Source organism: Sceloporus undulatus, chromosome 4 (genome assembly GCF_019175285.1).
Source record: "Sceloporus undulatus isolate JIND9_A2432 ecotype Alabama chromosome 4, SceUnd_v1.1, whole genome shotgun sequence".
NCBI lineage: Eukaryota > Metazoa > Chordata > Lepidosauria > Squamata > Phrynosomatidae > Sceloporus > Sceloporus undulatus.
Genome location: NC_056525.1, coordinates 156,691,566 through 156,718,541, shown reverse-complemented (window position 1 = coordinate 156,718,541; position 26,976 = coordinate 156,691,566). Strand labels below are relative to the sequence as shown.

The 26,976-nt window shown below is 40.3% G+C and overlaps 1 protein-coding gene across 5 annotated transcripts in view; it reads left to right on the top strand.

Moving 5' to 3' along the window:
• The window catches only part of CDH12 (cadherin 12), a 788,808-nt gene that overhangs the window by 202,431 nt on the left and 559,401 nt on the right, over positions 1–26,976 (top strand). For all 5 annotated transcript variants that reach the window (XM_042465303.1, XM_042465300.1, XM_042465299.1 and 2 more), the window contains exon 2: positions 19,725–19,816. The gene's annotated coding sequence lies outside the window, so the exon portion shown is untranslated. The remainder of the gene's footprint in view (positions 1–19,724; positions 19,817–26,976) is intronic.

The window sequence follows — 26,976 nt, the reverse complement described above, 5'->3', positions numbered from 1 at the left end:
ATAATGCATATTTGTTTTAATATGTTTAACTAATTGGTTTTTAGTGCCGACCGTTGGGATTTGGGAAATTCCCTCAGAAGAACTGTGGTTGATGGGGGGGGGGGTCTGCTTTGCTTATTAGATAGATCTGTTATTACATCCCTCATGGTAGCAATTATGGGATACATACTTTGCCCTGAGGATCGCCTAATGGTAGCTTGAAGCTACTCTTTACTTTGCACACTTCATACCCATGCCAACTTATTATCATATCTCCTGTGGAGACAATTGTGGGACAGCTACAAGGCTAGATTTTTCTTACTGAATGTTTAACAATGGAAATACACATTATTCATTATGTGTAGAATAAATCTGACACCTGGTATTTGCGTATCAGCTGGTTGAGGGAAGAGAAAATATTTTTTATCAATGGGAATATACACTGCTTAAGTGGGAGACAATCTGTCTCCTCACAACAGCTTTTTGTGTCTCCAACAGTTATTGGAAACAGCTGGGAAAACCTCTAGTGTCAAGTTTGGAGTGGTACAGAGGACTGTAGTAGGAAAAAGGGAGAAAGCAAGTTCCAAGACACCTGCCCCAAGCTGTTGACATGTCTAAGATTAAAACATTCAGAATAGAAAATAACTCCAGGGAATCATTGTGTTTTTAATTTAATTTTTACACAGATTAGCATCCTCAAGTGAAACATACGCTATATTTATTTTGACATTAACTAAATCCAATGGGACATCATTCACTGACATTTACTCCTATGCAAACACCTACTTGATTGGACAGCACTGTTTTATATTTTAGGAGACTCCGGTAAAACACCAGTGTACCTACAGCAAACATGATTGCGGCATAAAGTATTCAATACCTCCAAGATTATCCTAAAACCAAGACATTTGCAGAGGGATTTATTCTGAGTAAGCATGCATATATGTTCAGCCAGAGTGTGAACAACAGATGTTTCCCCAAAGAGGACCAATTCCAGAGGGTGGTATCTCAGCATTGGATAAAAGAGCCACTTTCTGATAGTCAAAACAAGGGCATGCATCATCAAAAAAGAGGAGCAAGGGAGGCACATATTTGCATGAAAGTGGATATGCTTGTTTACATTCAGAAATGATTTCATTATCTTTTAAAATGTCATTTCATCTTAACATAACGGGAGAGACTGTCACATGTCAGTCTCCAGTAATTGTTCTAACTGGTGATGGTAACTTCTAGACCACTGTTATTATTTCTTGTGGTTTTTATTTTTGAAAAGGATTTGGATTGGATACTTATCCATAGCCAAAGTTCCTTCTGGTCTCCCACAAATAGGCACTAATTTTATTTGCTCTGGTCACTCACATATGCATTTCATGGTGAATGATATGGAACCTACTTCATCATATATGTACAGCACTCCTGTCTCAGCTACTTTCTGTTTAACTATGCTGAGCGTCCTTAGCATTAACAGAGGAATCCCATTCAATATTTCTGGCTACATACCTGCTTACACAGCTTTTCAAAAGAAAAATTGTCCATAGTACAATAGGGCACATGGTTATCCTAGCAATATTACTCCTAGTTTAAACATTGAACAAAACACCTGACAAGATGTGAATCAGCATGGGCATTCTTAATTTGAATTTGTTATCTCTTTCAAAGAGGGAAGGGTCAACATATTGCAGTGGAAATCTTGAATAGGTGCTGTTGCAGGGAACCTGTTGCTATAAGTGGCAGGTGAAGGAAAGTGGCAATGAAACTCACACATAGGTTATGGAATGCCCTGTCAATGGAGGCTTGGTTGGCCCCTTCTCTGCTCTGTTTTGGCCAGCAGTGAAAGATCTTGTTATCTGAACAACCCCTCAGCCTTTAACTAGTTGGGAAGAAGAATGTCCAGTTGTTGAAGTTGGTTTTAATAAGGAGTATGTATTGAATGTGAGCATGTATGGCATAGTGGTTTGAGAGTTTGAGAGTTCAAATCCTGTGCTTAGCCATGAAAACCTCACTGGATATCCTTGGGCAAGTCATATTTTCTTAGCCTCAGAGGAAAACAATGGCAAACCCACACTGAACAAATCTTGCCAACCCTCCCCCCAACAGGTTTGTCATATTGTTTTTGTTGTTGTCCTTGTCTCAGGGCACCTCTACGGATGAGACATCTCCAAGACCCCCTGTTCTCCACTGCTCTGCTCTGCTCTGCTCTGTTTTTTTTGTTTGTTTCTTTGTTTGTTTTGTTTTTTGCACTCCTTTGGCTGGTGGCCCTGAACCATCTTAGGCAGCAGTGGCACAGTTTCACTCCAATCCAGGGGTGTGTGTCATCTGTATGCCATGCCCTTGGATTAGCCCAAAGCTGGTGCTTTTGACTTGTATGTTTCAGGCCTACGTCAGTCTTCTCTCCCAACCACCAATAACCTATCACCAGCAATGGACTGTGAGTGGTCATATTTGCATTGCTTGTTTGCAAATAAGTTTCCTTTGTGGATAGAACAATAGGAAGCTCCTAGTTTGCCAATGGAGCAAGATGATCCTGACTTTTGGCTCTATACCATTGTGCTATAAATAGCTTTGTATAATCACTGTGATCTTACTCATCAACATTTATCTAGAGCCAGAGAAAGTGAAAGATTCTGTGTTCAAAGATGATAAAACATAGCTGGAAAGGACTATACTTTGTTTACACACTTTCACAGCAAGGTAGAATTCTCTTACTTCTCCAGCTTATTATGATTGGAAGCAGGTCACTGTCTCATCATTTCTACCAATCAGTTGCAACACTTGGTAAAAGCTTACTTATGTCTGAGAAAGATGATTCCTTGCTATTGTTTCCCTTATGAAATGGCTCTTTAATGAGGTGCTGGAACTTGGTTGATATCTCTGCACACAGTTCAGTTCAAAAAAGACATGAGTTTTCAAAGGCATATCTCTGCCTTTCACACTTGACTTGTTTCTCTAGTATAACTGTGACAAACAGGATTGCCAGATAAACTGGGTCTTTAAGTCCCAAACTGTTCAGAAGCTATTGGCCCCCAAAACCCCAAATAAAGAAACAAGACAAGGTTGTTGGATAAACTGGGAGCACAGCACTCTCTCTTTGTGTATCTATAAATAAATGATACTTCTGTGAAGACCTTGGTGTTCAGGTGCAGCTGGATTTCTCCTCTTCTGCATATGAATGGCTAAGACAAGCTAGGGGCAAAATCAAAATATTACTCCCTTCTGTCCAGACCCATCAAGTAGAATGAGCCACAAAATAATGGAATCTTAAGTTGGAAGTGACCACAAGGGTCCAGTGGTGTCACTAGGGTTGGTACCACCCAGTGCAGTATTTCATGGTGTCACTCCCTCATTGACCCATACCATACCATACAGAATTTTTAATAATGTTATTTTGTACTAATGCTATTCATAAATTGTAATTCTCATATATCACTAAATGTAATGGTAATAGTTGTGATATAAACAACTAGCAAAATTAAAATAATATATTTAAATTACAATATCATACACAAGATCAAGAGAGCACCACTGCTGCTGGTGAAATTGGGTGGAGATCACAGGGAAGAAGGATGGAAGACATCAGATTCCTCTTCCAGAAGAGATCAAGAGGGCACTGATGCTGCCAGTGAGAGGGGTGAAAGGGAGGGAGGATGAAGGACACCAGACCCCTTCCCCAGAGGAGATCAAGAGAGTGCTGCCACCAATGAGATCAGACAGAGGGGCAACAGGGAAGGAGAATGGAGGATACCAGCCCTCTCCCCAGCAGAGATCAAAAGTGTGCCACCACTGCCAGATGAGAAACTAAAAGAAACAAGAATATGGAAGGGAAAGGGAAAAGGAGGGAGGAAAAAGGAGATGGGTAGTAAAACAACCGATTTAACAATAATGGGGGAAAAGATGACATAGAAAAACAGCTACTGGGCAGCAGCAGTAGAAGCAGGTGTCACTAAAGTGAAAGAACAGCAGTGACATCATAGCATGATAGAACTGTGCCCAGGAAGATGTAGGTGATCCTTCTTGTGTAACCCCCCACATTTAGAAAATCCTATGGTGAGACATCCCAAATATGTTTGGAAAGGCAAATGCTATCTGAAGTAGCATCACACATGAAGTAGGAATATGGGATGCAAGAAAAATGAGCCATGGGATGCTAGACATAATAAAAATGGAAACTGAACATATGGACATAGACGAGTTGGGAGTGCATGAGTTAAAATGGACCGGAATAGACCATTTTGAATTAGATAACTACAAAATGTTCTACTCAGGGAATGAAAAGACATGAAGAAATGGGGTGGCCTTCATACTAAGAAAAAATGTGACAAAAAATGTCAGAGGATACAATGCAAAACTGGAGTGAATCAACTCAATAAGGCTCCATGGAAAACCTAGGAATATCATGATAATTCAAGTATACACACCAACCACAGAGTCATAAAAGGAAGAAATTGATAGATTCTATGAAGGAGTACAGGAAGAAAGTGACAACGCACCAGCACAGAACATCAAGCTGAAGATTGGAGATTGGAATGCAGTCTGCCAAAATGTAGATTTTGGGATACAAAATGTTTGCCACTGTTCTTATCAGGTGCCATCAATATCACTTTCTCTGTGCAAACCAAACAGATGCACTCACATTGTGAGGATTTAGTGAACAAAGAATTTAAAATCCTAAAATATATAATTTGTGACTTGTTTCTCTAACCTTTGACATTTGGGAAACATCTTCCATTCTTCTTGCTCCTAGGTACTTAGTGATTTCTATAGTACACATAATTTCAAGGATGTACTAATATTTTTTTCAAACATTAAGACTTCAGTCTTACATTGACTCCCTGACAGCCCTCTGAGATAATTAAGATATAGCATGAGATTCCTCTGTTGGCAGAGACAAGCTCTATCAGAAATGGGAAGGAGTTTATCTGCCCCGGAGGCCCCATTACACCCATAGATGGCTCGCTGGTATTTCATGGGTGGATTACAGACCGCCAAAAAATACGTATGAAATACGTATTAGGGTTAGGAAGGGGCGGTGCTTCCGCACCCCCCTAACCCTAGTACGTATTCCATACGTACAACATGGCGGTGCCCCTTCCACATGGGGGCCGCCATGTTTACGTATTGGACGCATAGGGTCCAGACGTGTCGCGGCGCCTATGACGTCGCGAATGCGCCAGTGGCGCCTCGCGACGTCATAGAGGCGCTGCAAAAAGAAGTTCCAAAATGGAGCTTCTTTTTTGCTCCGCGTGGAAGCCGTGCGGTTTGGCGCCTGCGGCTCCTCATGGAGCAAATGGCACTGGCGGGAGACTACCGCAAAGCGACGGTCTATATCCCGCCATGGAGTCTTATCTACCCCATCATGGATATGGCATAACTCTTTTCCCTTATAGGTCTCAATGGTGGGTGAAGTTAAAAAGAAATGTCAGGTGTTATGTGTGGGAAATAGACCACACAGAGATGTATTTCATCAAAGGCATTTGTTAAAACCTTCTGAAGTAAGTTACTATGAACACCCAGGATTTCCCTGACTGTGGAAGAGGTGATACAAGCCCTAACTGCTTCTGCCACCAACTGGCATCCTTCACTTCTTTTCTTCACACAATGCTTACCTCTTAAAATGCAGTATTTATTTATTTGTTTGTTTGTTTATTTATTTACATAACAAATGGCTAGAAAGCCTGTTAAAGTCACCCTCCACATTCCTCTACCATCAGGAGCCACCAGGGATTTGGAAGTGCTAGGGATCCCACCACACTATAGGAGGCCTTGTTAATAAATAAGGGTGCTTGGCATCTGTGCTAACAGTTGTTTTTAGATTGCTGAATAAGTCAAGAACTTAAGTGCATATTGAGACATGTCTGATTTTTCATGTACAGTGTATCAAATATAATGTTTCCTCTTTTTCATTATACCTTGCCAAACATAACTTTACAAATTCCAGTAACTGCAAACATAAAATCAACATAACTTATTTAAAAGGGGGAAACTGAATGAGCAAGCTAAAGGGAGAAGAGAATGACCATACCAATTACAGTGTACTCGTCCCATCCACGGGCTTGCCATCCAAGGACTCAAGCTCACGTGGATGGCAAGCCCCAGACATTAAAATGGCTTACATGCAAGCGCCATATGTAGACATGTACAGCCATAGCAAACAATGGGACTGGAGGTCCCATTTTTTCCCCATACATGAGGGGAGGGGGTCCAGAACGGATCCCCTGCATATACAAAGGGTCCGCTGTATTTGCTTTTCCCAACAAAACTGCAATTAAAGTATTCCCACAATGGCAATGAATTGTGATTAATTTGGGGCCAGAAGTCATTTTCCATTTGAGATGTTGTTATTGTTTTTAAATAATAAGACTTTTGGTATCCTGAAAACCATCAAATATCTATCATGAGAAATTTCTCTAAGTTATATTGGCACAAGTGAGGAGGCCTTTCCCCTCATCAACCAACTTAACCTGAAATGAGTCCATTACTTGAAACAGGCCTCAGTAATTGTTTTAGAATCTGGAAAGTTTATGAAGATGTGTTCCCTCAAATTATACTCTGGGCACAAACTATGGGGTTTCTATATTGCCATTTGGGACGTCCGGAGGACGTCCCATTTTAAAAAGGGGGCGTCTCTTATAGACGCCCCTGGGCCTAGTACGGACTCCATCCGTACAAGATGGCGCCGGCCCTTCTACATGGCCGGCTCCATCTTTGCGTATCGGACGCTGAGCGTCCGTACGCGTCGCATCCCTTGTGACGTAGCGAGTGCGCCCCTGGCGCCTCGCTACGTCGCAAACGCGACGGAAAAAGAAGCTCCATTTTGGAGCTTCTTTTTCGGTCCGCGCGGGAGTCGGGCCGTCTGAAGGCTTCGGCTCCCCCGCGGACCTACCATTTAGCATCTTATGTTGTGCTTAGAAATTAATTTTCCATTTGAGACTATGCATTGCTCTCTCAATATATGTATAATATGCTCCTAGTAACAAAGCTCTGACATGCTTTAGTCTTTAAAGGTAGCACCGTGAAGAGCATTACATAGAGGTCACCAAGGCAGAATTAACAGCACTGTATAAGACAAAATGGATGCATAGATAAAATTTAGTAGGAACACATTTCACCTGGGGATGCATCCATCTGGTAATTGATATTGTTACTTTTGATGAAGAGCATACATTTTTCAGGACACATGAGGATTTGTTTTATAGTCCTGATAAATTGCCTTCACATCCACTTTGTGAAAAGTAGACATTTCAGATTACAGAAAGCTTCAACCACTGTAGATGTTAGAGACAGGAATTTTGATGGGGTGGAAGGAGCCTTATTTTTATCTGCACATTTGTGCACAACATTCAGTCATTCTTTTAGATCTAAAAGGTCATGACTTCTATGAACTCTTTTGAGGTCAGCCAAAAGGAGAAACATTTTGAGTTGACTGGCAAACCACACCAGTCAGCAGTAGTAAAAGAAGAACAGTTAACATACTGAAAAACCCAAAGGCAGCAACTCTCTTTTCAGCCTCTGTTCTTAAACTTCTGTTTGGGTCATCAAAAGCCACCACTATGTCCTATCCCTAAGGCAGCAAAATATCTGGAGCTCATCATATCTACTGTTGAGGTATGATTTCACTTTCCTTTCTTCTCCCTTCTGATGTGGTTACAAATCTGGGAACTTTCCAGACTGTAGATTGATGATCTCCTGACATTTCATAGAATCATAGAATTGTAGAGTTGGAAGAGACCGCAAGGGCCATCCAGTCCAACCCCCTGCCATGCAGGATATCCAAATCAAAGCATCCCTGACAGATGGCCATCCAGCCTCTGTTTAAAGACCTCCAAGGAAGGAGACTCTATCACCCTCCGAGGGAGTGCATTCCACTGTCGAACAGCCCTTACTGTCAGGAAGTTCCTCCTAATGTTCAGGTGGAATCTCTTTTCCTGGAGCTTGCATCCATTGTTCCGGGTCCTGTTCTCTGGAGCAGCAAAAAACAAGCTTGCTCCCTCTTCAACATGACATCCCTTCAAATATTTAAACAGGGCTATCATATCACCTCTTAACCTTCTTTTCTCTGGGCTAAACATCCCCAGCTCCCTAAGTCGTTCCTCCATTTGTTTTATGACATAACTATTTGCTGCAAGTTTTTGTCTGTAAATGGAGGTGGCCATCACTACGGATATCAGTGCATATAGCAACAGTCAGTCTACAGAGTCATTACAGAATAAACTGGACTTTATTACATTTTTTCCCCAGGTTTAGGATGTATAACATATTGTGACAATCTGAATCTAACCTTCCTCATACTCCCAAGAGCCTATGTATTCCTCTTTGTGGATCCTCATTTGTTTCAAAACTTCTGTTGCTCATGAAAAGGGTGTGTGTAATATTCTTTCATCATACGTGGAATCCAAAAAGATGGAAGAATGCAAGAGAAATACAAGAGATCCCCCCCCCCAGCAGCTACTAACAAGGCTTGCAATTGCAGCCTTGCCTGACACAGGATTAATTGCTGCTAACTTATCCATGAACTCTTTATAAAAAAACCCCGCACACTGCCTGCTACAAGCAAACAATGGAATTAGGCACTTCAGCCGTGGTTTTTCTGTCAAACAGCATAATGTCCCACCTGGCAGTGCAGCTGGTACAGGGCATTGGCAGCTTGCCAACACATCTTATTTTCATATTCTTGTCTTGCACTTCAGTGAAAAAGAAGAAACACCACCATATGGAGAAAAATAACAACTAGTGCCTCTTTAATGAAACTTGACTTGTTTGGATCTCATGTATCTCTTCATCCAGTTAGCCCACTAAAGATAAACATTCTGCCATGAATTATGACACAAGCACATTGATTTTCCTTTCCTGTGACCCATGGCGTGTGAGTCTGGAATGTGGTTATATTAAGTTAAAGTAACACAAGGGAAGATAAATAAGGTGAACAAACACATTTAGGTTGTGATGTCTCAAGATGGGAGTAGCTTGGAAGCATCCCCACATGCTCCTGCATGGAAAATACTGCAAATATGTTACACATCGCATCCTGTGGTGACCACAAATTGGTATGTTTCACTTTAAGATATGCAGATAAACAGGACCAATACTACTGCTTTTGTTCAATCATTTTGATCCTCTTGGCCCAGCCTACTACTCTGCTTACTGAACAAAAATGCAGAGCTTGGAAAGACTACTTTTTTCCTTCCTTCCTTCCTTAGCTCTCAAAATTTCCCAGCCAGCATAGTTGGTAGGAGTTATATCCCAAAAAGTCACTTTTTCAAGCTCTGCAAACCCTTCATGGTACTGCTGGCAAGGGGGTTTGGAAAGTTGATATCCAAAAATAATAGCATTTCTAAGTTCATAAAATCATAACTGGAAGATTTTCACAACATTTGAGTTTGCCTCATATGTTTTCCATCTGAGGTAAGGAACAAAACAGTACCCTACCTCTCACTTTATATACAAACACTGGTTGCTCTGGAATTGCATCTTTTCCCCCCATTACTGGCAACAGGACAGCATCCTCAACCATAAATGAAAGTAACAGGACTGACCACATAGCACTTAGACATTTCCTTCTCCAGCATTTAGCTCCAGACTCTCAGCATCTGCCACTTGAGGTCACTGCCTCACCTTACTTAATGATAGAACCAGCACTGGAACATATATAGATAAACTAATAAGTCCTGATAATATCTGTACATCAAACACACACACTTATAAAATGCCATTCTGTGTTAGCTACTCTGACAGAACAAAATTACTAACTTAACTGTGGTACATAACATGTTTTGCTGACTTGTCATCTGTGTTTACCATACATGATTTAATTCCTCGCTCTCAGGCATCTATGGAGTTGGTCCTTTGATATTTCCTGTTCTTTCTTATGGCGAGTTAATTATTCAGACTGACTGTAGATTGTATTTTTTCATTCCTTCATTACAAGGTTTAATGTACTGGGGATCTGAGTATTAATGACCTTGTCATTGGTGAACAGGACTTGACAAGTCAACCCCATTCTTTCCAGCTATAAATGCAGAGGTGATATAATCCTTGACCTTAATGGTGATATATCTTAAGAATACATTTACAGGAGCTAAGGAAGGGGAAAAATATTGACCTCAACAGTCTCACTGAAATTGTCATATCGCACTACCACTGAGAAAATTTGCACATTTGCAATATTTATGGGGCATTTTCCAGGAATTAAAGTGTAAATAAAATAGTTCAGCCATTGTAAAACGGGAACAACTAAAATGTGATTAAAAGGCGGGGAAGAGAGCAACAGGAACATATTTTCAGACAGAAAACAAAGGAAAGAATCCAAAGCTGGCATTAGAATTCCCAGATAATGATTCCTTACAATTTTTGTTTTTGTAAACTTCCTAAGCTCTTCTGGAATTATTTGAATAGTTCAATAGGATTCAAAGAAGCGCACAATTAAAAATAATAATAATTCAATTAAAACATACAAAAAGTAAACATTAAAGTAGAATCAAACTATTCACAGCAACACAACAATTTATCATTTATAAAGCCTCCCCAAATTTTCTGTCAAAAAAGAGAGATTTTGGGATGTGTTGCATGAACCATTTTATATATGTGTGAAGGAAGCCATGATTTTGGCTGTCATAACAAAAGGTTAATTAATGTTCAAACCAAGGACAAAGGTTGGGATTTCTTATGACAGTGATCCCCAATAAACAAAATGTTCCATTACTGAATATTTCCTAACAACATTAGCTATTATGCAATAGTAGCATAATTAAGTGTAAGAACCTATTCCTTCACTATGTCACCAACATTTGAAAGTCATCAAGGAATATTTACAACTATTGCTGCCCAACCCCAGAACAAAGAGACCAGACACTAAGATGGGATAAAACAGGGCCATTTATTGACCTATTTATTAAATTCTTAATGGAACTGAAACTAATTCCTAATAAGAACCAAATGTGGGAGAAACTGCATCTGGTGTCTTTCGCCAGATGACTTCTGCAGCTTATCTGGACGATAACACCTGAACCTGCAACAATAACCCACAAGTTGGGTTATTCACTGGCTGGCCTGCATCAAGAAGTCTAACCAGAAAGCCTCTATCCCAATGCACAAAGATTAAAGATGGGGTTTATTGTTCAAACCAGACCTAAAAATGATTTCTTTCTGCCACCCCCACCCCCAGATCACAAGGCCTAAAGAGGTGGTTCAAGAAATGTCCCTTCTACCCAAAAGGTGTCCAAAGTGCTCACTGAAATACAATCCAAATATTTATGCTAGAGTTACGTAATTACAGAAGCCCAATTAAAATTCAAAGTTTTATGTCAAATTAGGTATTATCCAGACCTCACCCAAGCCAATTCCCCATATGCTGCTGGAAACAATATGGGGCAGGCAAAAAATCTATGGAAAGGAGGGGAAATTCCTACCCGATCTCTAGACTACCCAGAAAACTTCATACTATACCAGTGAAGGGTGGGTGGGTCGATCTCTTTCGAGCAATAAGTCAAATAGGGCAGTTGGCAAAGTCTTGCTTTTGACTATGCCCCAAAGCCTTGCGCCATGGCAACATTGCCATGGTGTGATTTAACTGTTAGGGTCTCTTGCCAGGGGAGGGCAGCAAATAGCCCATCCCCACTCCAACTTCTTTGTCATGGAGGGGGGAGGGATGACCATTATGTCCAACCTGTTCCTTTCCATATAAGAAGCAACTGAGTTTTGTGTATTGTTGGGGTTTTTTTCAGCCATTCCCTTAGTACTGTCCCAAATTTGTTCATTTATTCCTTCTTATAAAATCAAAAGTGGTATATAAATGTTCTGAAATAAATAAGATAGTATGAACTTTGGGATGGAAGGAAGCTTCAGGATAGAACAAAGTGGAACTGACACTTTTACTCATCCCTAGAAGTTAGTTCTCTATTAACAGACCAGCTGGATACAAAAGACAACACTCTTATCATTACTAGGCTCAATCCATTTGCAGTGTTAATGGATCCTTCCAGCCACAGTATCAGAAATGGCATAATTCTGTTCCATAGAAAAAAAGATCCAGGAAGATTTCTGAGTCCTGATCATTAAATGGCGAGAATCTCAATATATGAATGGCAGAACTATGCAATGTATGCTGTCTTCCAAGTCTTATTCTTCTTTCTGCTTGCCCCCACCCCATCCAAGTTTTTGTCACAGTATTTCATCTAGAAGCTATTCCACAATACCAGATGACAGATTATCTTTGCTTTAGGACAACTCACAGATAAGCCTCCCCACCACCACGATCATGCATCTCATCCATTAGTGACTTGTTGGAAAAGAAACACAGATGTTAGAGGTGGGGTGGAAATAATTGCATTAGTTTTACCTTCCTGGCAATTTGCAGGCAGAATTGACAGGCATTGAAATATTACGTTTGAATCGAGAAAAAATGCCAAAGGGAATTAATTATACCAATATCCATACAGGGCCATGTGTGCTTTACTTAGATAACATGTTACCAATTTTATAAGCCCATATTGTAATAAAGCTATTGGGCAGCAGTGGCCTTCTTTCTGGTCTGAAGATGTAGAACATTGTTTTGGCATGCACCACAGTTTAAAAAAAATGAATTCTTTCTATTAGTGAAAACAGCCTAAGGCAGCCTAAGGGAAGAGATTAAAAGGCATGCTATTTCTTTCTTGGAATGTGATTTCCTAACCCCCTTTCTTTCACAGAGAAATGATGTTGGCTAAACAAACAGAATGCACATTTCAGTGTTCATGACAGTTCCTTTCTCAGAAGAATAGGACAGAGTGGACTAATGGAATTAGAAAGGAACAAAATCCAGAAAATGCATGACTAATTACTAATGGAAAGGTATTTGGAAAAGGGCTTCAAAAGATGCTGTTAAAGTTAACGGAAAAGGTACTATGGGGAAAGCGATGCTGAGTCTGGACCATTGCTATCTGAGACACAATTTGCAAAGCTGTTGGTATTAATTAGCAATTATACTATTTTCTTTGAACATAAGCATTAGAAAAAGTTTTTTAAAAATAATCTATAAACTCACAATAATAGCAATAATATGCAAAAGTCTGCTGGTTTAAGACCAGAATTAAGGCTACAGCCATATGGTCTCAGCCTCAGTGAAGGCAATGGCAAACCTTACTCTGAACAAATCTTGCCAAGAAAACCCCATGATAAGTTCACCTTAGGGTTCCCTTAAGTCTGAAATGACTTGAAGGTACACAACAATAACAACTTCAAGCAGCCCATTGTTCAACATGTTTACTGTCCTTTTCCCTTCCAAGAAATAAACATGTCCTGAGCTCTGGGGACAAGTCTTCTGCTGCTCCTAGGAAAACAACTTTGGAAGGATTTAACCTATCCCCCTTTTTGCAGCAAGGACAGGCTGCCAGGTAGATGCATTTATCAAAGGGAAACAGCAAATGTGATGTTTTCAATGTGCTTCTTAGTCATGCTCAAAATGGAGAACATTTGGGAATTCCTCCTGAAGAGAAGGTTGAAATGTAGGACATGTCCAGGAAAAGGACAATGTCTTGCCACACGGGGCATGGACACACTCCATCCATAATTGTTTTTAGGGAATAAGGTTCCCATCTCCCTGAGTCAACATCGAAAATATTGATCTTCCAGTCACCTAGCAGATATGTCACCAATACCAAAACACAGCAACTAAGCCCATTGTTAAGTGGTAGAACACGTATTTAACACCGAAAGACTTCCCATTCAATCTCCACTTTAAGAAGATTTCAGCTTCTATCTGAGACCATGGAGAGAGCTGCTGGCAACCAGGGATGACAGTGCCAGCCAGGACAAATGTGTTTATAAAACCTCTCTCCTGGTTGCCATTAAATACGGATCGAAAGCACCACTAGAGATCAAATGTACACCATTTTATCAGGGAATTGTTTATAGGAGGGAATAAACTACTACTTTTTTCAGGAAGCTCAAACAATTTTCAGTCTGCCAGTAGATTGATATAGGCAGTCCATATTTATGTAGCCTAAAGTGCTTAAGTGAAAAAGACAACTTCAGCCATGATCTCTAATATCTTTGCAAATAATAAAGTTTCTAATTTCCTTACCAGAACCCCCCTGGCCTGTCCAGAAAGAAAAGGAACTAAGAGGCACACTTTCCTCTCTTCTCCCCTTCTGCCTCTCTATCTCAGATTAACACCCCCAGGATCACCAAAGAATCCTGAACTAGGGAACACATACCATTTGTTCATGAGGTAGATGTGGCTATGTGTCGCTTGGCTGTGAGAGAAACTTGTGGGGATTGATGTTAAAAACTGCCAGAGTGCCTTGTTAAATACTTTAACTTTCATAAGGTTGGTGATTTTTACCACCACCACCAATTACATATGCCCTGTAATCAGTCTTAAAGCCATAAATACCTACTGGTAGCTATATTTAATTTGTCTGTAGTCATGAAACCTTGCAGGGAATCCACTTCTAATTTCACTAGATGCCTAGGTGTGAAAACATTTCATATGCTTCAGGTTAAGAATTGGGTCATTCACTATTAAACAAAACAATTTCCTCCAGATTGTAAGTGAAATTGGTCATTAGAACACAGTTGGCAGTGTTTTGTTTTGTTTTTTAGAAAATAATATGTTCATGTATTCCTCTAAACTTCCTAATAATAGTCTTTTTGATGTGTTATGCAAAATGATAAAGAAAATGGCTATTTCTAATAAGTGAATCCTACTTGGAGCTATTAGCAGCAGGGATGCGAAATCTGTATTAATGAAACATTCTGTCATGGACTGATTACAGGTGATTACATTGCTTTACATACTTTTTAATACTAATATTCAGAGAAACAGCTCAAGGCTAATAAAAACACTCTTCAAATACAGGAAAGCTGCCAGTGAAATTTTAGATGTGCTGAGGTTTTGACATTGCAAATCAGTTTCTGTGATATTTGAAAAGCTAGTTTTTCCATTTTGATTCTTTGGGGTTAGTTCAAATGTTTCATCTCTTTTTTGCAACATTAAAACATCCCTATAGAAATTAGCTTTTAAATAATGTATATAAATATACTTTTTTTAAAAAAAATCTGAAAATATTGCTGGAGTTTGTTTAACTGAACACTGCATCTGAACAATTGAGGTGTGCAGATACCACTGGATAATTAAGGCTGAAAACAGACAGACATAAAGGTGCACTTATTACCAGTCTGTTTTGCCCCTAAGTTCTAATCTGTGTGAAGAACATATAGTCAGTTCATAACAAAATTCACAAAGGTTGAATTACAAAAAAATCTAACTCCTTTCAGTACCACATAGGCTGGTGTCACACTGCACAATTAATGCAGTTTGACAGTGCTTCAGCTGCCATGGCACCATCCTGTGGAATCCTAGAATATGTAGTTTGTTGTGTCACTAGAGCTCTCTGACAAAAAAGACTAAATATCTCACTAAACTACAAATCTGAGAAATATATAGCATTGAGCCATGGCAGGTTAAAGCACTGTCAAACTGCATTATTCCTGCAGTTTAGCAGAAGCCATAGTTCCTATGGATGCACATATTTACCATCACTGCTCTTTGTTGAACAGGCACTCTTTCAGTGCCAAACTAGGTTTTGGCACAAGAGAATTCTCATTTGACTCTCAGTATCTGCAGAAAGAATGACAGTGAACTCCAGAATGAATTCAGAACCATGACAATGGCAGATCTACCAGCCACTTCAAGAATGGGGTGTATGGAGGACTGGAATTGGTCCTGATGTCAGTGAAAGAGATGAATAGGCAGCTATGATGGTGAATGGTGCCAGCACTACTCCACATTTCAACTTGAGTGAAAGAAGCTGAGCCTCCACAGAATTTGTTGCAAATAAGCGGGTAAATGTGCTCTTTCTGAAATTGTCCTTCTGACATAGAAGTCAATCTGTTGATAAATGACTGAAAGCCATAGGGGAAAAATCAGTCATTTCTATTGCCCTCCCCCACTTCCACTATGTTGCTGTGGAGTACGTATGCACTACTTACTCATGTTATTATAGGTTGTGTCTTCTAGCACACAGCATTAGCTGCTGTCTTACATTGTAGCTAACTTAATGGACAGGAGTGAAACTTGACACAAGACTCTAAATCTGGACATCAGCCATGAAATCCTAATATCTTTTGCTAGCCAAAGATTAACTATAAAGTGTGTTATCATTTGACTTACATGGTTTATGTTCATATTTTCTACTTTAATGAATTAAAATACATAGCACTAATCATAACCTTGTGATACCCAAGAGTTTTCAGAAGACATATGACACATTGCACTGAAATAACTCTAAAAAAAACAAAAACAAAACAGCTACAGTGTTTTTCTATGTTTTTGTCTGTTATGAGTCTAAGCATATAGAATAACCAGCTGCAAATGGAATCAAGGGAAAGCAACTAATGAATTGATCTGTTCTGCTGTGTGCAAACATTGTCTTTATAAGGCATTACAAATCACTTTTCCTTTCTGTGCACTCAATACTGTACTAGAAAAATAGCTCAAGTTGCTAACGAAGAATCAACAAGCATCCAGTACTGCATGCTAAGAATAATGGCAAATGGTTAACCCTCACCGTTATTCTGAGACTATTTTCTTTTAGCACAGATCTTTCTATACCTTGCATAAGAGTATCTAGCATCTTCTCCTTCCCCCATTCTGTTGACTAGCCATTAGCCAGGAACTAATGGCCTGTAGAAGTACAAGGCTGTGGGCATTGAAAGACAAGATAGTGACTCCTTCCCATTCTATGTACATAAATTGACCAGACTGGCAGCTGATTGTTGTGTTAACACTGGTCATGAAGTAGTGCATTGCCCAGACAGCTGAGGTAATTGAGTACTATAAGTAGGACCAGATAGATTGCATGATATAGGTAGCTCTGTTTTCCCATGGAAGAAAGAATTAATTAATAACTGCTAAGAGACTGCAACACTACTCCCCTCAATTTGTATGTTTGGATAAAGGTAAAGCCAGTGAGGTGCAGTGGTTTGAGTGGTGGACTACATCTTTAGAGACCAAGGTTCAATACTCTGCTTGGCCATGGAAAACCTTGGTGAACTTGGGTGAGTCACACACTTCCAGAAAATCCCATGATAGGGTTGTAGGATCACCGTGAGTCAGAAATAACTTGAAGGCACAGAGTCACACACTTCCAGAAAATCCCATGATAGGGTTGTAGGATCACCGTGAGTCAGAAATAACTTGAAGGCACAGAACAACAACAACAACAACAACATACAAACAGGATACAAGAATTTAGATCCAATGATGCTGTTTCCAATATTGGTCAAAGCAACAACCCTAGTCATAAAGCTGAAAACCTCTAGCCCCACTTAGATTCCTGTTATTATTTAAGGCATTGTTGGATGCCATTCTTAGATGTATTCATCCAAAGAAACCGTTGATTGTAGTCTAACATTATGTCTGATAGGAGGATTTCTAGCTAGCTAATTTTGTCTTTCGTCTCTCTCAGGTGCTAGGGTGGCTATTCTTCATCCTGTTCTGACTCTGAGCAGTCTGGCACAGCTCAAGTGGGGTGTAAAAGGACATTAGCTATCTGACTGGGTGGTTGCTTGATCTCCTCTCATTCATGCTGGCAGGGTAAAACTTGTTTCTTATCTAATGGGGACTCTTCATGGGAAACAGGACATTCATCTTGCCTTGATCCAGGACTGGATGTAGTTCCAGGCCTCATCAAGGTTTCTTTCAGTGCCAGAAACTGCTATAGCGTAAGCTTTATTGATGGCCAGATTTGCAGTGTATGGTACAAAGCAGAGAAGCACATCTCACAGCCAATAGTAAAACTGGACTCACACATGAATTCTACTCAGATTTTATCCCTTCAGCCAACAGTCAATTCAGTTAGGTATTGCTGGACATGCCTGCTTAGATCCCCTAAGCCTAACTGCTTACCCTGCCAGTCAGGCTAATTATAAACTGCAGGTTATTTTCTCATTTTACCTCCCTCACTTGGAGTATCTATTAGGTTATAAGCCCTTATTTCTGGACTTTAAGCTCAGTCCCTCTCTGGAACCCTCAATAATACATCCCTCTCTGGACTCAGCAAGACCCTGAACTTTATCACAGTGGCCCAGGAATGGGCCTGTTGTGTTCCAAAATGGAATGTTCTGGGGATGGGAAGCGGTGGGGAACGGATTTTATTGCACAGCAAGAACACTGCCACCGCCCGTTCCAGATGTATTCCCCAGGGGGTGATTTCCGGGAACTCTTCTCAAGTGTTCCCGAAAATCACCTCCTCTGGGATGCATATGGAATGGGGATGCCCATCAGTGGCAACAGCATTCTCGATGTGCAGTAAAATCCATTCCCTGCCACCTACCATCCCCAGAATGCTCCATTTTGGAACACTAAAGGCCCTTCCAGGGCCAAAGCAATAAAATTCCCTATCTAACATTCTATTTCATCTCCCCTCAGCCAGCATTCTATTGGCTGATGACAGCTGGCTCATGATTGGCTTTTTGCCTAGCCTAATCTGCCTTTTCTCTACAAGTGGGAGCAGTTGCCGAAAAGGTCCTCTGGGTGGTTGCACTCAGCCTAGTTTTCATAGGCTGCAATAAATTCCTCCCAGAGGACCTGAGTGCGTGGGGTGGATTATATGGAAAGAGGAGGTCCCAAAGCTAGGTTAGACCCAAGCCTTTAGGACTTTAAAGGTCATAACCAATACATTGTACTATGCCCAGAAACTAATGGGCAGCCAGTGGAGCAATTTTAAAATAGGTGTTATGTGATCACTTCTGGCTTTGCCAGAAACCAACTTGGTTGCCATGTTCTGCGCTAACTGAAGTTTCCAAACTAAGCACAAGGGTAGCCCCATGTAGAGTGCATTGCAGAAATCAAGTTGTGAGGTTATTGGCGCATGCACCACAGTTTCTAGGTCCCTCACTTCCAGGAAAGGGCACAGCTGGTTTGGTTCCAGCCTCACCCCCAACCCCCATATATATCAAAATCCATGGATGTTCAAATCCCATTATATACAATGGTATAGTAAAATTGTGCCGTTATATAAAATGACAAAAATTAAGGTTTGTTTTTTGGTGTGTGTGTGTGTGTGTGTGTGTGTGTGTGTGTGTGTATGGTTCAGTCTATGGACTGAATGTCTCCTCAAATGATAAGCTAAACATTTCCCCCCGCATAGTTTGCAAATATTTTATATTGAAAATTGGAGAGCACCACCACCATCAGTTGTGGAAACACAGTTAAAATAATACTTAAATAAATGACATAAATATGCTGGAATCATGAATCCCTAAACTGTGGCCTATTGACAATATTTCTTATTAATCCTCAAATTCATAAAACCTATTTAAAAATTAAACAATTAATACTAATTCTTATTAAACATTTAATAAGAGAGTTAATGATTAACTATCAGAGACCATTGTATTTATGCCTGAAACATTGCAGAAACATTAGGAGAAGCAACCAACTAATCTTCTTGTAGACTAGGCTGAGATGGTTAATTTATCCCTTGTTGTTTCTTATCTAAAGCAAAATGAGGCAAATCATCAGAAAAAGTAAGTGGACTGGTGAGAGTGAATAATCTCAGGAAGAGGAAGGAATGATAACTGAAATTTGATCATCTGCATAAAATTTCAGGGAAATACAGTAGGTTGTCTCTGAAACAGAGTATCTTTCAATCTGTTATGTTCATCAGGTATTAGTATTTAAAATAGGTACCTTACTAACTTTTACTAACTTTTATTTGTTCTCTCATTGCATTTTCAATCATTCCTTTTTTGTGCTTTTGTTTCAACAGATCACCATTACCATTTCAGTTGAGGACCTCTGTTGTGAGGAATTAAAACAGTGCTACTGAGAGCATCAAGACATGTGGAATACCAGCTGCAGGTAGGGGGAAAAGGTGGGGGGGAGTATTAAATATTGAATGTGGCCTAGAGACCTTTGTTAAGGGTCCTGAATCACTTAGTACCTAGTGGAATTTAAGATCCTCATCTAACAAGCTACACATTTGATTCTGCATTAGAAAGTGTTTTTAATGCTTCTTTGTTTTAAAATTGATTTTTTTGATGTACCATGGGATATGTAGCTTTGCTATTAGAGGAACACTGGCCCAGAATGTCTCATTACCTGGTCTTGGTTGTATGTTTCTTTGGATCATAGCCATTTTCCTCATTAATATTATACAGAAAATGTATTTTTACCAATGTTATCTTAAAACTGAGAATAGTGTCAGAAAAGATGCACTATCATTGTTCACATATTTGGCTAGTAACACTCATGTTCTTGGAGTTGGAATGGAGTATCAGAATCAGACACCTTTGATGTTATCTAAATATGTCTTCTGTAAGCTGTGTGTTATTTTCAATGTACGTGAAATTCATGGTCTTTCCTCCTCACCAGGATGGTCATAAGGTTACACAGATCAAGTCCATCAGATGTATCTTCATGTGATTTTTTTTGCCTGGGTTAGAGCTCCCTGTTGTAATGGCCCAATTACCCAAATAATTTTACTGTGGACTTCAATGCCAGTGTGATCTTGGGCACCCATTGAAAATGGGTTTACAGTTGTCTTGGCTGTGTCAAGGCTGGATTGTCAGTGGTGCAACTGGAACAAATGCTACAAGCCCTCAGTGGCTAGGGGTCCTGCACATTGCTGTTTGCACAATGCGTGCGCGCGCGCGCACGCGCACACACACACACACACACACACACATTGTATTATGATGCTGTCAGGAGAGAAGTTCCTGAAGAGACTGTGGATGTGGGTCTCTTTCCACATCTCAAAGTGATTGTCACTAGTTCTAGGCAGGGTTCATATAAGCCAGATCCATCATAGTGCAAATTCACCTGCCCATTGGGAAAACTCATGCATCTGTACACAAGAGGTTCTGTTTTGGAAATTACTTCAGTTATTCAACAATCTTTATCTAGCTTTGGCTGTGTTTTTGGTAGACCATTAGTATAATCAGAGAATATTGTGGGCTAGTTACTGTTTATGTCATTTGAAGAAATCTATTGTAAAACAAGTAAGAGAGAGTGAGAGCGAGAGCGAGAGATTTCAAGCTCTGAACACAAGACACTCTATTTCCCCCCTCAATTCGCCATTCTCAAGTAGGGATGGCCCCTGATCTCACCAGGCTGTGCTTGCCTTCTGTGACTTATATTTATTACCTGGTGGAGGATTTGGAGCTCATTTGATAATTCACTTTCAACAGCATGCCTTAGATGCTTTCCATATAGCTACCATTACACAAAGACAACCCCAATTCAAAATTTCTGACTCTGGGCTTGGAGTTGTGTTAGGACTGAGCTGTGACTTGAGGGAATAACATTCTATTTACAGCTTGCTTATTCTATGCTTGCTAAAGGGCCAGAAATTCATGTGTAAACATATGAAGCTGCCTTCTACTGAGTCAGAGTTTTGGTTCATTTAGCCCAGTGCTGTCTACTAAGGCTAGCATTGATTCTCTGAGTATCCAGCAGTGATCTTTCTCAGCTCTGTGACCTACCTGTTCATAGTTTGACTGGAAGTGCCAGGGATCAATTCAGAGAACTTGCTTATACAAAACATGTTCTCTGTTGCTGAATTATGACCCTCTCCTTGGAGCTTTCTCATGGTACATTTCCTCCTTGGTATTGCTTTTGTCAAATAGTATGCATCTCATTTCAAAGATATGTCTCACAATTTTCAAGAGAGCAAAAGACAGCAATAGGCTCCCACCATGTTGTTTGAACAGTGTATTGCTTTTCTACTTGAATCGTTACTAGCAGACTCAAACTATAGCATGACATTTCTCTCTGTGTGTTTTAATGCTAGGGTACAAGAGCTGTTGGCAATGTTTTACAGTCTATAAGTTATGTAGAAGGCTGCTTTCAAACAGTTGCTCTGCACATATTTTGCACTATCATGAGGTTAGAGAAAACAGATGTGGGTAGATTCTCCTGAATATTACACATGGTGTGGGAAGTGACATATGGATGTGTTTTGGAAGAATTTCCATATCCTCTCTCAAGTGCAGTTCTGCTACAGAAGAAGGTCCCTGCCCATTGTCTCCCTTTTAGTTCTGGGAACTATGTTCACTGGCCTTGGGTAAATTACCGTATCAACACATTTATACACTACGATGGATATCTAGAAAAAAGGCATCCACAGAAACCCACTTCTGTAATACACAGTTTCAGTGTAAATATACTGTTCTTTCCATCCACCTCACAGCCTAGATCATAATAATCTCCGACATACTTCTTTCCTCAAAGCTATTTAAATCAGATTCCTAGTAGCCACCCATCCAGCTACTGATACCTGCTTAGCTGGGTCCTTTCCCTGAGCCCAGGCATACTCTAAGCCTAGTCCAAAAGCTGCAGTGACATGTAGCCTTCAATAACAACAAATACTGCATACAGGGTTTTATCATTGTAAGAGATGCAGGAATTAATTAAGGGTTTGTTTTTTTTAGAGTGATAATTTTTTTAAAAAAACAACAGTGTAAAGTGTCAAAAATTCATATTTGGAAAGACTGGATAGGGACATATTTATCTTCAGTGGTGTATTCAAGTCTTTATTCCAAGTATTTTGCATGTCCTTGAAAAATACTTTCAAGTCTAATTTCAAGTCAAGTTTCAAGTCTGGGAATGAACTTTAACAGGAAGGTTAAGTAAAGGACTGAACATCATGGCTGATTATTGGTGTGGGGTCTGTGTGTTGGAAATCCAGAGAAGGACCTGGTGAGGAGTCAGTGCAGCAAAAGAAAGGGCAAGGAGGAATCAGCAAGGTTGCAGGCTGGCTATTGAGCAGCACAATCTGAGTGTATTAGGAGAAGGGAAGGGAAGGGAAGACTTCCATGGACCATATGGTTGTTGTTGTTGGTGGTGGTGTGTGTGTATTTGTTTCTGATGGAAGTAGGAGAGAGAAAGGCAGGATCCAGGTGTTGGCATAGGCCCAATACATACTGGCCTTTCAGGCGCCCTCATCACAAGCGAGGGTTGCCTGGGAGGTGGAGTGCCCATATGCCCTGAAACCCTCGCATGTGATGAGGTCGTAACAATGGTGGCACCCTGTTTACATGGGTGCCACCATTATGTAAGTGCTGCATGGCATCCGCACAACTTTTTGTAGGTTCTTTTTCCGCCAGCGGGAAGCCTCGCTGTTTGGTGGCTGAGGTTTCCCTCTGGGAAAAACAGGCGCTGGCAGGCCACCATTTTGGGGCAGTCTGTACCACACCATAGATGAGTAAGTGAAGGGGTGGGTGGACACAAAAGTACAGTAGTCCCTCGGGTTACGAAATTAATTCGTTCCGCGGCTCCGTTCGTAACCCGAGTAATTTCGCAACCCGAAAAGGCTAGCGGCTAGCGCTGGAAAGCCGCTAGCCGCGCTTTGCGGTTTGAATTTTGCGCCGAAAAAAAATTCGTAACCCGAAAAAAACATCGTAACCCGGAACAGTTTTTTCCTATCTATTTTTTTCGTATCCCGGAAATTTCGTAACGCGATCAATTCGTATCCCGGGGTACCACTGTATGTGATTATTTCATTTGGGTTGAGGAAGAAGGAGAAGGAATACAAGAGCAAGTGGAAAAAATTAAACTCGAGGTTGCGCTTGAGGCAGGAGTTGAGATCTGCTTGGCAACCTGTGAGAACTGGGGGTGAGTCCTGCCTGTTGCTTGGTCTCAAGTTGAATCAAGTCAGAGTTTCATTTATGGCAGAGTTGAGTCCAGTCAAATCATTGAAACAACGTGAATCCAACTCATATGACTCTAGTCTACATCACTGCTTTTCTTATAATAGATGTATGTAAAGTCACTCCCCCCCCCCACATTCTTTGAGGCAGGATGATTACCAGCAGGATGATGTTTTTGAACCAATAACCTGTATACAAAGCTGGTCACAATGTTTACTCATGCAGAGTTGTAAAGTGTAGAGGGTAATATGCACTCTTTCATGCATTGGTACTATACTAATGCTAGGATCATTATCAGCATGACAATAAGCACCATCATCCTCATCCTCATGAGATTAGTTGCATTTCAAATACAAACCACTGTGCACTTGTTAATTTAACTTTTGCATTGTCCTGTGTGGCAGTCAGCACATGTTTATTATGAACTAAGGGATTATAGTAACAGAATGACATGATTAAGAGCCAATGAACATTAGACAATTCTTGATTAACTTATCATCACTCTGTCTATAAAATGAGAGCTCATAGTACATGAAGTCGAAGTCTTTCATAGCCAACATCCATAGTTTTTTGTGGGTTTTTTTGGGCTATGTGGCCATTTTCTAGAAGAGTTTACTCCTCATGTTTTGCCAGAATCTGTGGCTGACATATTCAGAGATTCTCTGGAGATGGCAGACACAGATGCTGGTGAAACATCAGGAATAAACTCTTCTAAAAAATGGCCACATAGCCTGAAAAATCCACAAAAAAGCTCAGAGTATGTTTCAGAAGAACAGATTTCAATGTTTTTCTGCTTTTTTAAAAAGCTCATTCAGCTATGGTCACAGTTATGCTGCTTGCACATTAGCAGGAAAAGTTATCATTCAGAGCTTAATAATGCTACCCATTCTGACAGAGACTCTTCTCCTTCCTATACACCCTTAAAAAAAACCTTAATAACCAAGCAGAGAATTAAAATTCCTTTGTTGTCAACAAGAAAATGCTGCAGGAGGCATGCCCTGTTGTAGGACAATAATCCACAATTTGCTTTACAGATGCCTCTGTAATTTAAGCTGCAGGCAGAACAACCAGGCAGTTTTAGATGCTCTGGGTAAAGGGGGGACATTGAGAGCCTCATAAATCATGGGCAGGATTAAAAAGCAATGAACATTTATCTTCTTAACTCTGTAAAGCAACACTGCAAATCCAAGGATTACAACTTGCTGTTCATGTAATCTTGGTTCAGGGATAAAAAATGTCAACCTTTTTGTTTTTGTTATTGCTGCTGGTGGTGGTTCTCATGGTTCTCCATTTCTCCACTTTGTTTTTGTTTTCTTGTTCCCTTTCCCCACCAAAACAACAACAACCTTCTTTCAATTGACAAAGATGTATGCCTGCTGTGGAAAGGTAAGAAAAAAGAATATTGGAAATTAATTAACAGTCAATACAGACACTTTAAGTCTCGGATGCAAAGTAATGTTTATTATGCATTAACCAGAGGAAGTGGCACTGATGTATTTGTCTCTCCATTGTCTTACTTAACATTTTGTAGGAGTCTCCCCCCGCCCAACCACCCATTTCTCCTTCATGATGTTCCTCCATCAGTCAAGGTACACGTAAAAGCCTTCCAAAATGTTCCCTTTCAGTTCCTCAGATGCTCATGAATCCAGCTTTCCAAGCCACAGTTTGCATGGCTTATGATTAAAGATTGTTGGAATCTGTGGACAGTGCAAGGAAGAAAGAAGAAGCCCACTATGAAAAACAACCTAGCTGGAAGGAGGTGTGGAACTAAATGCCAGCTCCATTTAAATAATTGGAATGTACCATATTCTTCCTGCCTCAACCATGGCTGTAGAGAAGAGTCATCCAGAGGGAGAGGGAGGAGTGGAGGAAACTGGAGATAAAGGTGTGGAGGAAAACCAGGAGAGATAAGACAGGAGTGAAATAAACCACAGGAAAGGGGGGGGGGACTGGTGATGTGAAAGCTACTTGTACTTTATTCATGGGATTCCCCCTGTTTTTGTTGCCATATTTCCCATGGTTCTTTGGGGTGAGTTTACTTCCAGTGCTGTGGGGCAATACTGGGCAATGCCGTAATATTGCTTATAAAGCTCCTAAAATAAGTACCCACCCTTCTTCATACCCAGAGCTCTTACAACAAACAGCTGATGCAACAGCAGAAAGAGAGGAGAATGAATGATTGCTTGCCTCCTGGTCTGAGTCCCCATGCGCTCCTCTCTCTGTGTATGTGTCTCCTGCTTCAGACCTTCCTTCTAGCCAGAGAGTAGTGATCCCCAAACTGTGCCCTTTAAGGTGTTTTGGACTTCAGCTCCCAGAATCCCAGACTATTGGCCAATATGGCTGAGGCTTCTGGGAGCTGAAGTCCAAAATCCCTTAAAGGGCACAGTTTGGGAATCACTTCAGCATTCCCTCCTAGCTCGAGCTCTTAAAGAAACAGCTATTAAGTCAAAGGCAGGGACAAAGCAAGCAAGACAGAGAAAAGGCTGAGTTCCCCTTGCTCTTTCCTGTGTATGTCTGTTTGTCTCCAGTGTCAGTCCCCATAGCCAGAACTCTCAAAGTAACAGTTGCTTAGGGAAGGCAGGGGCACACACACAGAGAGATTTGTCATGGTCTACATGTGAAAATCATTTGCACATTTGCTTGCTTTTGCGGTATGTGCACGCTTTAATAATAATTGGGATGGAGGCACATTTGGTCCCACCATGTGAAAACCATCCGTGCATTTGCACGCAAGTGCAGGTTAATCTTGGATTCTGCATGGGATAACAGCACTTAGTGTATGAAAGCTATTTGTGCAATTGTGAGTTAATAACGGGTTCTTATCATTTTAAACTTCCAATTTTTCCCTATGTGATAAACTCCTTAGTCCTGGAAAGATAATACAAACATGTCTTCAAAAACTGCACAGTATTCAAAGGTTATTTGCAGTTTGGAACTACTTCTACATAAAGTCCCCCCCCCCCAAAAGCTGGAAATAATATTTTCTGCACACAAATAATCTATCAATGGAGACTTATTCAGCATAAAATGTGTATGTTTTGTGTAGAAAACATTTTCTACACAGAAATATAATTTTTTGTGCAGAAAATACTGTTTTCCGAACCAAAAAAAAAATGCATGAATTTAATTCAGACTAAGCCTCAAACTCTGAAGATTCTCATCAGTCTAGTATTCTCTTTATCAGGGTGCTCCAACAATGAATAAATGAATGAATGCTTGTTTGTTTCAAATATTTTCAAATATTACTATTGATAAACTCCTTAGTCCTGGAAAGATATACAAACATTGTCTTCAAAAACTGCACAGTATTCAAAGGTTATTTGCAGTTTGAACTAATTCTACATAAAGTCCCCCCCCCCCCCCCCAAAGCTG